This window comes from Pongo abelii, chromosome 16, assembly GCF_028885655.2.
Source record: "Pongo abelii isolate AG06213 chromosome 16, NHGRI_mPonAbe1-v2.0_pri, whole genome shotgun sequence".
In the NCBI taxonomy this organism is placed as follows: domain Eukaryota; kingdom Metazoa; phylum Chordata; class Mammalia; order Primates; family Hominidae; genus Pongo; species Pongo abelii.
In genome coordinates, this window is record NC_072001.2 from 61,640,230 (window position 1) to 61,651,523 (window position 11,294).

Genomic DNA, 11,294 nt, shown 5'->3' on the forward strand with positions numbered 1-11,294 from the left:
AGTAGTATAATTTTTTTTTTTTTTTTTTTTTTTGAGACAGAGTCTCGCTCTGTCACCAGGCTGGAGTGCAGTGGTGCAATCTTGGCTCACTGCAACTTCCACCTCCCAGGTTCAAGTGATTCTCCTGCCTCAGCCTCCTGATTAGCTGGGACTACAGATGCATGCCACCATGCCTGGCTGATTTTTTGTATTTTCAGTAGAGATGGGGTTTCACCATATTAGCCAGGATGGTCTCCATCTCCTGATCTCGTGATCCGCCCACCTCGGCCTCCCAAAGTGCTGGGATTACAGGCGTGAGCCACCGCCACCGTGCCCGGGCCTTTTTTTTTTTTTTTTTTTTTTTTTTTTTTTTTTTTTGAGATGGCGTCTCGCTCTTTTGCCCAGGCTGAAGTGAAGTGGCATGATCTCGGCTCACTGCAACCTCTACCTCCCGGGTTCAAGTGATTCTCCTGCCTTAACCTCCCAAGTAGCTGGGACTACAGGCACCACCACCGTACCCGGCTAATTTTTTTTTGTATTTTTATATTTTTAGTAGAGACGGGGTTTCACCATGTTAGTCAGGCTGATCTCGAACTCCTGACCTCAGGTGATCTGCCTGCCTCAGCCTCCCAAAGTGCTGGGATAGTAGTAGAATTTTTTAAGTCAAATGATATATATTTCTTAATTGAATAGATGTTGCCACATTGCTTCCCTAAAACATTATCACAATTTTCAATTCCACCAGCAGTGTTTGAACACCTATTTCCCACTCCCTACTTCTTTCCAAGGCAGAAATATTTATTGCTCATTTTAGTTTTTGCTAGTCTGATGGGTGCAAGTGGTGACTTCATTGTGACTTTACATTTCCCTGCCACTGCAGAGTTTCAGAATCTTTCCATATGTTTATTGAATTTGCTTTACTGTGAATTAATTCTTCAAATCCCATTTTCTTTTAGAACGCTTCTGTTTCTTGACAGTTTGTAAGAACTACATATTTTATGACATATAGTAACCTTTTATTGTTCAGCTTCTTTGCAAATAACTTTCTAAGTTAATTTCTCTATTGATTTTAGCTATGGGTTGTTTTATTTTATTTTATGTTATTTTATTTTATTTTATTATTTTATTGAAACAGAGTCTTGCTCCATCTCCCAGGCTGGAGTGCAGTGGCATGATCTCAGCTCACTGCAACCTACCTCCTGGGTTCAAGGTTATTCTCCTGCCTCAGCCTCCCGAGTAGCTGGGATTACAGGCATGTGCCACCACCTCTGGCTAATTTTTGTATTTTTGGTGGAGGCGGGGTTTCACCATGTTGCCCAGGCTGGTCTCAAATTCCTGGCCTTAAGTGATCTGCCCACCTCGGCCACCCAAAGTGCTGGGATTACAGGCGTGAGCCACCCCACCCAGCCTTGATTTTAGTTATAGTATTTTTTGCTGTACAGTAGTTTAATTTCTTTTAGGTCAAAAAAAATCTAACATTTCTATTATATGGAATTTCTGACTTAAAGTCACCACTGAAATGCAAATTGTTGAAAATAAATATTTTCTTCTGAGATTTTTGGTTTTGTCCCTTAAAAGCCTTAATCCATCTGAAATTTATTTTTGTATATAGTGTGAGATAGAATGACAACTTAATTTTCTTCTATATGGATACAAGTGGAGCCAACGTTATTTATTAAACTTTTTCATGCCGAATTGAGATACCACTTGTATCATAAATTTAAAGTACATGTGAACTATTTCTTAATTCTCCGTTTTGCCACATTGATCTCTTTATTTCTATTTCTCATTATTTCTATTCTAATCACACTTAATTGATTGCAAGCATCTAGTCTTTCATATAGACTTTACAGTAATTTCCCAAAAATCTCTATTTCCCAAAAATCAAATATTCTAATTGGGAGGCACATGAAATATAGAAATTAGTACAAATGCCAGGTGCGGTGGCTCACGCCTGTAATCCCAGCACTTTGGGAGGCTGAGGCGGGTGGAACACGAGGTCAGGAGATAGAGACCATCCTGGCCAACATGGTGAAACCCCATCTCTACTAAAATTACAAAAAATTAGCCAGGTGTGGTGGCGGGCGCCTATAGTTCCAGCTACTCGGGAAGCTGAGGCAGGAGAATGACGTGAACCCGGGAGGTGGAGCTTGCAGTGAGCCGAGATTGCGCCCCTGCACTCCAGCCTGGGTGACAGAGCGAGACTCTGTCTCAAAAAGAAAAGAAATTAGTACAAAGAGAACCAACTTTTTTATTTGTCATCCAGAGGGACATTGTATGTTTTTCATTTGTTTGGATCTTGTTTCATATCCTTCAATAAAAGTTCATGTTTTTTTTTCCTAAGTATTTTAATTTTTTGTCATGAGTGTGATGGAACCCTTCATTCCATTCCATTTCTATCTCATGGGGCTTATTATTAGTATAAAGAACAGCTTTTGGTTGTTTATTCTATATTTGTCCACCTTATCAAATTAATGATATTAATTCTATTTGTTCTTTTTTATACTAGAATTTTACGTTGTACAACCACTTCGTCACCAACAACCACAGTTTATATTGTTTATTTCATTTTTTTTCACCTTACTGGCAACCCAAGTTGACCTCAAGTGATCCACCTGCCTCGGCCTCCCAAAGTGCTGGGATTACAGCCTTGAGCCACTATGCCCGGCCTCTTCCTTCTTTATTCATGGATTACAATATGTTGATAGACTTCCTGATATTGAGCCACATTGCATTATTATTATTTTTTTTTTTTTTGAGACAAAGTCTTGCTCTGTTGCCCAGGCTGGAGTGCAGTGGCACGATCTCTGTTCACTGAAACCTCTGCCTCCCAGGTTCAAGTGATTCTCCTGCCTCAGCCTCCCAAGTAGCTGGGACTACAGGCACCCACCGCCACGCCCGGCTAATTTTTGTATTTTTAGTAGAGACGGGGTTTCACCATGTTGGCCAGAATGGTCTCGATCCCTTGACCTCGTGATCCTCCCACCTTGGCCTCCCAAAGTGCTGGGATTATAGGTGTGAGCCACCGCGCCTGGCCCATGTTTGCATTCATGGAGTAAACCTTCCTTGCTTACCGTATATTTTTTTTTTTTTCATAACTTTGCTGGACTTTCCTTGATTTTATTTAGAATTTTGCCTTTATTTTCATAAGTGAAATTTTTGTTTTTGTTTTTGTTTTTGTTTTTGGAGAGTCCTGCTCTGTCACCCAGGCTGCAGTGCGGTGGCACAATCTTAGCTCATTGCAACCTCCGCCTCCTGGGTTCAAGCGATTCTCGTGCCTCAACCTCTTGAGTAGCTAGGATTACAGGCACCGGCCACAAGGCCCAGCTAATTTTTGTATTTTCAGTAGAGATGGGGTTTTGCCATGTTGGCCTTGCTGGACTCAAACTCCTGGCCTCAAGTGGTCCGCCCCACAAAGTGCTGATTACAGGCGTGAGCCACCTCGCCCAGCCTCATACATGAAATTGATCCACACCTTTTTTAGGGGGTCTATCATTTCATGCTTTTGATATTCTACAGCTTTTATCTATGGCCTTGAATAGTTTAGATAATATTGTGATGATCTTTTTTTAAAAAATCTTTTTAAAACTCAGCTGTGAAACCATCTGGTCCTTGTGCTTTTGCATGTAATATTCTTAGATTTTCAGCTTTTACTTGCCTTTTGCATATAACATTTATTAAAATTATTTTTGCGAAATATCTTCAAGCAAGAGAGGCACAAAATTATATAAGAGCATAATAATGAGTAAAGGAAGACATAACCTTAAAGCACAGACAAAAAATCCAAAAGTGAAGTCTGAAATTCTAATAATTCTTCCTAGGGTAGTTGAAGCAATGGACGCATTTATCACAGGAAACAAGATAAACTACAGAAATGCTACGTAGTACTCTATCCAGCATTAAATTTAGATATAATCCGCAAAAGGGAAAAAACTGAAAAGCTAAATAGTTAACTGTCAAGAGAAACTATGTTGGACAATGATAATATTCCTCCTAATTTCTAGCAATGTTCTCCTTAAGAGCATACTTAAATGGTATCCGTTTAGAAAGCACATTTAGAATAACTTTAAGTTTGTTCAATTCTTGGGTAATTGGTAGGTTCATTCCCTGACAGGTTGATGATCACCAAATAGCCCATGTCTGTCTGTTTTCTACCTTATACCCTGACATTCATTTTCTTTTTTCTTGGAGTCTAGCTCCGTTGCCCAGGCTGGATTGCAATGGCGCGATCTCGGCTCACTGCAACCTCTGCCTCCTAGGTTCAAGCAGTTCTCCTGCCTCAGCCTCCCCAGTAGCTGGGACTACAGGTGCGCACCACCATGCCTGGCTAATTTTTGTATTTTCTTTTTTCTTTGAGACAGAGTTTCGTTCTTTTTGCCCAGGCTGGAGTGCAATGGCGCAATCTCGGCTCACTGCAACCTCTGCCTCCCGGGTTCAAGTGATTCTCCTGCCTCAGCCTCCAGAGTAGCTGGGATTACAGGCATGTGCCACCACGCCCGGCTCATTTTGCATTTTTAGTAGAGATGGGGTTTCTCCATGTTGGTCAGGCTGGTCTCAAACTCCCGATCTCAGGTGATCCACCCACCTCGGCCTCCCAAAGTGCTAGGATTACAGGCCTGAGCCACTGCACCTGGCCTAATTTTTGTATTTTCAGTAGAGACCGAGTTTTGCCATGTTGCCCAGGCTGGTCTCAAACTCCTGATCTCAAATGATCCTCCCACTTCAGCCTCCCAAAGTATTGGGATTACAGGCATGAGCCACCGCACCCGGCCAACCCTGACATTCTAAATGAAATAAGATGTACAGATAGTCTTACTACTATTTATGTTTTTCAATAATGACATACAATGACATGTGTGGGCCCATAAAATAGGCCAATTGATTTAGGAATATAAAGCAAGGTAAGAGATCTAATGCACTTTTTAAAAAATGAGTTTCTAAAAGCAAACATTTAGTGGGTAACAGTAAGTTGTTTTTTTGTAAGACCTCTTTTGGCTCCACTATCATCTAGGCTGGGATAAAAGTAGTAAAATTCAAAGATCACAGTAAGTATAAATTACATCTAGGTTACTATGAGTTTTGTTAATTTAAAAAAAAAAAAAGAAGAGGAGGAAGAGAAGGAAGAGGAAAAGGAAGGAAGGAAGAAGAAAGAAGGGGAAGAGGAAGAAAGAAGAACGAGGAGGAGGAGGAAGAGGAGGGAGAAGAGGAAGAAGAAAAAGAAGAAAATGCTTTTTTTCTCCCCACGAGGGAAGCTTTTACTTTTCTAGTCAGCCAGAACTAGGGTGAGAGAAGCAAGGCACATAGGTCACACAATTCAAGGAAGCAATACTGTACAAGTGCCAGCTGCTCCCTTATGCGTCTGTGAAATCAGGTGCTTCCTAAGGAGTGGGGTGCCTGGGTGCCAGGGCTGGCACTTGCACAACCTTATTTTCTTAAATTTTGTGCCCTAGGCACCTCGCTTGCCTCTCTGTAGTCCCAGCTCTGTTTATATTAATTAATTCCTTCTTCGTATTTTCTTTTGCTTTGTTTAATTCTTTCCATAGAACTTGTTCCATAGAAAAGCAACTAGTACTTTTATTTTTAGTCATTCTTCTTTAATGATAATAGTATGTAAGGCTGTAATATACAGATTTTAATATAAAGCATTCTTTTCACTGTAGTTTTTCAGTATTAGCTTTATATTGCTCTTTGCTCCAAAGATTGCCCAGGAAGTATTCTTCAATTTATAAACAGGCTATTCTGATCACTTTTAAATTATTTATTTCTAGTTTTATTGAATGTGGCCACAAAAATCTCTCATTTCCGTATTTGCTAAGCCTTTCTTTGTGATCAAGTACATAGTCAATTTTTATAACATTCTGTTAGATATGTGAAAAAATTATGTTTTACTTGAGAAATTTAAGATCATATATCTATTAAACTAAGTGGGTTGACTGTATTATTCTTCTATAGCCTTTTTTTTGTATATTAGATTTGATTCTTAAAAGTGTTTTAAAATCTCTATTTTGATCAAATTATGTTTGTATTTACATTGTCTGGTACACATAAGTTTACTAATGTTAATTCTGCTTCACAAAATGTGCCTTATATTGTTAGATAACATTCCTCCTTTAGTGCCTCTAATCTTTAATTCCTCCTTGTCTGACAATTTTGCTAATCCTATTTTCTTTTCCACTATATTTTCCTGGTATCTTTGTTCATTTCTTTATTTTCAACTTTTCTTTATAATTTGTTTCTTTAAAAATTTTAGATATTTTTCTTTTAGATAAAGTATAGCTGGCTTATTTATATTTTTAACTCAATCTAAGTGTCTCTGACTTCTAATAAGAAAATCTATTCCATTTACATTTAGTGAAATGATTGGACTCTTACTACTCTTATTTATTTATTGCCTTACTTTACTAATTATTTTCTCCTTTTATGTACTCTTATTTTTGCAGATTGATCAAATTGATAGTTCCCCTTTCCATCTTGTTGATACAACTTTTCCTGTAGATTTTCATTCTACTTCCAGCTAGTTTCCCTTTCCTGTTGCTCATAATCAGATACATATTTCTTTACCATTATATAAAACCAGACACATACTTCTCCCACCAAATACTGTTTGTCCACTGCTTCCACTCCCCATTCCAAACTTTAGAATACTTTCACTTCCCCTACCGGTTGCACAGCTACTACCCAGATGAGAACTTTGGAACATTTCCCTCCTTCCCACCCACCTCCGATGCCCAGATTTGCTGAGATTCACTTATTATTTTTAGCACCAGACTGTTTTTAGAAGAGTCGTCAAGGCAGATGGTGATGTGATCAACTCAGGAAAAGAATAGACTTTTACAGAGTGGAGGACCCAGTAACATTCACAGTCAGAGGGATGAGCTTCTGTGGCCTTTAGTGTCCAGGAGCTGGTAATACATTTTGACTTGGGTGATGATCCCCTTTACTATTATTCTAAGATTTTATATTCTTCTAATCCTTCCCAACTCTACTGCAGACTTTGACAGTTTATTTTATCACCAAGCAAAAGGAACTGGTAACATATTCTTGGATACTTTTTTAACAGTGGACTGAAGATACTGGAGAGCCAAGCTGCAGGTCTGCCTAGGTTGATTTCCATATAGTCCTTTTCCCTCTGCGGTTGGCAGTTTTCCATATTGTCGCTTCCAGTATTGTAAGTAAGCAGTCCATTGCCAGGATGACTCTTTCTTCTTTAGGAGTAACTTGTTCTTCCCTGTAGAGACTTTAAAGATTTTTCTCTATTCTTGTAGCTCAGAGATATAATATGCCTAGAAGCGTGTCTTCTGATCATCATTCCTTCCTGGAACTCTTTTATGTTGTTGTTTTTGTTTTTCAGAGGCAGGATCTCACTTTGTTATCCAGGCTGGTCTCAAACTCCTGGCCTCAAGTTATCCTCCCATTTTTGCCTCCCTATATGCTAGGATTATGGGCATGACCCACCACGCCCAGCTCCTGGAACCTTTTAAATATTTTCGGTCACATCTCTCTTCTGTTACATCCTTCACCTCCGTTCTGGATTTTTACTATCTCTTTGTAATCTTGCTCTGTGCTTTCAGATATCTTTCTCTGACACTAATTCAGACATCAACAGTGACCACTTTCTCCTTCAATTTATCTCTTGAAAGCTCTGGTTCAAAATCATCCCTTTTTGGTTCCAGAAAATCAGTTTTATTGTGCTGCACTTATATCTCCCTTTCTTATTCTTTGGTTCAAGTTATCTTTGCCAGCAGCTATTTCTGTACTGAGGGTTCTGCTTGTAATTCTCCCTGGCTACTGGACTCCATTAGGAATCTTCTTTTCCTTTGTTTGATCACTGGGGCTCTGTTCCAGATACTGAGGTACCTTAAGAGACAGCATTTGCAGCCTGATAGAAGGAACAGCAGTATCAGCCTCCCAGGCTCAAGCTTAGCAGCATGTGGGTTGCCAGTCGTCTGGCAAGGGACTTGAAGGAAGCCTCTCTGCCCCCTTTCTAGTCTCCTCACCTCTCTCAGACACCTTCATAGCAGTGAAGGCAACTCAACCCATCTGGTCAGCTCCTCAAGAAGCAGGGACACCCATACATTCACGAGGACCTCGCCCTGGATCCCCTCCTTAGGCTTCTGATATGGTTCCCAGGCGGGAATACAGTCTTGCCCCAGCTCTCTGACAGGATTCTGCTGTGGCCCGAAGCCTCATTCACATCCCAGGCCTTATCTGCCCCCTGCAAGCCCCAGCAGCTGCTTTTCTCAGGAGAGGCAAATGGGTTAAACTGCAAGTAGAAAAAAGTTCAAGCTGCTATCATTCCAGAACCCCCAGTTCCTCATGTCTCGGAAGTTCTTGATATCTTTATTTTTGCATTCTAAAGTGCTCAATAAATATCACTGAATAAATGCTACCACCCCTACCTCAAATCCTGTCTGGTGCAGGTTCAATCAATCATGATGCCTTTGGAAGCTAACTCAAACTGGCTTAAATAATGAAGGTTTTTTGCTTGGTTGGTTTTGTTTTGTTTTTAATTCTCACACAAAAGGAAGTTCCAAGGTAGAGTGGGCCTCAGGAAGAGCTGACTGGGCCGCTTGGTAATGTTATGAAGATGCAGTGTTTTTCCTTCTCTCTGCTCCACCATCCTTGATGTTGGCTTCATCCTCAGGCTGTTAGCAAGTTGCCCACTGCAACTTCAGGCAGCTCACTCAGACATGGTAACACCCAGAGAATGAACAGTAGACATCATGCAGGAGACAGCCCTCTTATCTTACTGGCCAAAATTAGGTGACATGACCATTCCTAAACTTGGCAAGGGTAATGAGATTAACCACAGACCAAGGATCCCTAACCACATGTCTGTTAGAGGAGAAGATACTTAAAATCAGGGGACACCTGCTCGCAAGCTAAATGTTCTAGTTCAGTAAGCAGTTTTTCACATGAAAACCAGAATAGTTGACATTCGAGTGTTCACCATATGCAAGGTGCCTTACATATATTCTCCTTTAATCCACATCACAGTCCCCTGAGGTGGCTAATACTATTATCCCTGTTTCACAGATGAGGTACCTACAGCTTAGCTTTTACAAGGTCACACGGCTAATGGACCATCATTTCCCTCTTTATAGATTCTATGTGTCCATGAATGCAGCCTACCATTGCAGTCAGCAACAGAAAATGTCCTTTACATATTAACTCCCTTGGACCCCGTGTGAGAGCTATAATTAGGTATTGTACTTTAAGACACTGTCTTTTCATGTTATGGAGCTTGGTAACCAGCTATAAGTGCAAATCATTCATGGTGGTGCAGGCCTATAGTCCCAGCTACTTGGGAGGCTGAGGCAGGAGAATCGGTTGAACCCAGGAGGTGGAGGTTGCAGTGAGCTGAGATCACACCACTGCACTCCAGCTTGGACAAAAGAGTCAGACTTTGTCTCAAAAAAAAAAAAAAAAAAATCTTAATATGGAACAGCCAAGCCTTACATATTAAACACTCGACTTACACATTTATTTTGTAGATTCCCCTAGGAACTAACATTTATCTAGGAAATCAAGTAAGTATTTTCTACTCCCTTTTACATATGAAACTCTTTGCGTTGGTGGCTCTGCAGTGAGTGTGTGTGTGTGTGTGTGTGTGTGTGTATCAGTGGTTTTCCCATTATAAAACATTTGAGGCAGAAGGTATCTGAAGTTCTACTCAATCCTTCTTCTGTCCTCCCATCCTTAAGATAACCACTGTTAACTATGTAGTATATTTCTATAGACTCTTTTGCAGTGCATTTTTTATTTAAAATTTTTATTATGGAAATATTCAAATACACATAATAGTAGAGAAGAATATAATGAAACCCAACATGCCCATCACCCAACTTCAACAATCAACATTGGCAATGCATTGTAACATAGTTGACATCGTAATATATTTAGTGATTTTAAAAATTATTTATTACAAAAAGAATCCAGTTCATTAAAAATTCAAGCAGTGCAGAAGAGTACAGTAAAAAATAAAAATCTTCTTACTCTCCCAAGGCCCTTAATCCCAGTGCTCAGAAATAACTTAACAGCTTTTAATGTATCAATCTAGAGATTTTCTCTGAATAAATTATACATTTTTACAAGTGTAAAAAAATTTCACACAAGAAATCAGACCATACATATATACTAATACTTGCTTCTTCCACTTAGTACTTCTTGGACTTCTTTAGAAGCAAATACCTGCAGGTGGCCTGCATTCTTCAATGGTTGCAGAGTGTTTCCCTGGAAAGCAAACTTAACCCAGGAACGAAGGGAGGGTGACAGCTAGTTGGCTTGTAAGTAGACTCTATCTCAAAAGCCAGAGGCTTACAAAGTGGATTCTACACACACTAGGGAGTGCAAAATGCCTACTGGAATGTGGGAAGAAATATGATTTCCATTCATTTTTATCTTATCCCTCAAAATTGTGGCATACTTTAAAACATCATCATAGTGCAGTAACACATTCATATTATTTATAAATATTTTCATATTAGGAGTGTGTACTCAAGATTTTTAAGTATAAGATAGAAGATCAAAAAACTTGGAGACCAGCTGGATGTGACAGTTCGTGCCCTTTGGGAGGCCAAGGTGGGAGGATCACTTGAGGCCAGGAGTTTGAGATCAGCCTGGGCAAAATAGCAAGAACCCCATTTCTACAAAATTTTTTAATTTTAGCTGGGTGTGGTGGCATGTGCCTGTAATCCCAACTGTGGGAGGTTTGCTTGAGCCCAGAGGGTGGAGGCTCCAGGGGGCCATGATGGTGCCACTGCACTCCAGCCTGGTCTATAGAAAACCTATTTCAAAAAAAAAAAAAAAGTTGGAGACCACTGTGCAAAGCAATTCTGATGAGTGCCAGAGAGCAGAGTTGCTTTTAAGGGTGAGGGAGTAGGCTAACCAGCCTGTCCTGAGAATCTCTGCAACCCCATTGTCAGTGCCAAGTGTCATAACAGATGTGGAAGTCCCAGCCCAGTGAGAATTCCTTAGGTGAGGATAACCTGTCCCTGGCAGGGAAAACTACAGTACCAGCTATCCAAGAAGTAACAACCAGTGTGTTCTGCAGAACTCAGACTCTTTAGGGGAGAAAACAGCAGAAGAGTTTACTAGTTTGGGAGCACTGCATATTATAAGATGCTTTTACAGATCACAATCAGTGCTAGTACATTAGAGGCTCTAAGAAGTACCTCATTTTTTAAAAAATCAATCGATAGAACAAAAAAAAAAACCCCGTGTAACTCAGCATTTCCATTTGACCCTGGAATTTATACCTCCTGTTTTTTCCTGAATATTTGTCTAAAAACCTGTTATTAAAAAAAAAAAAACAA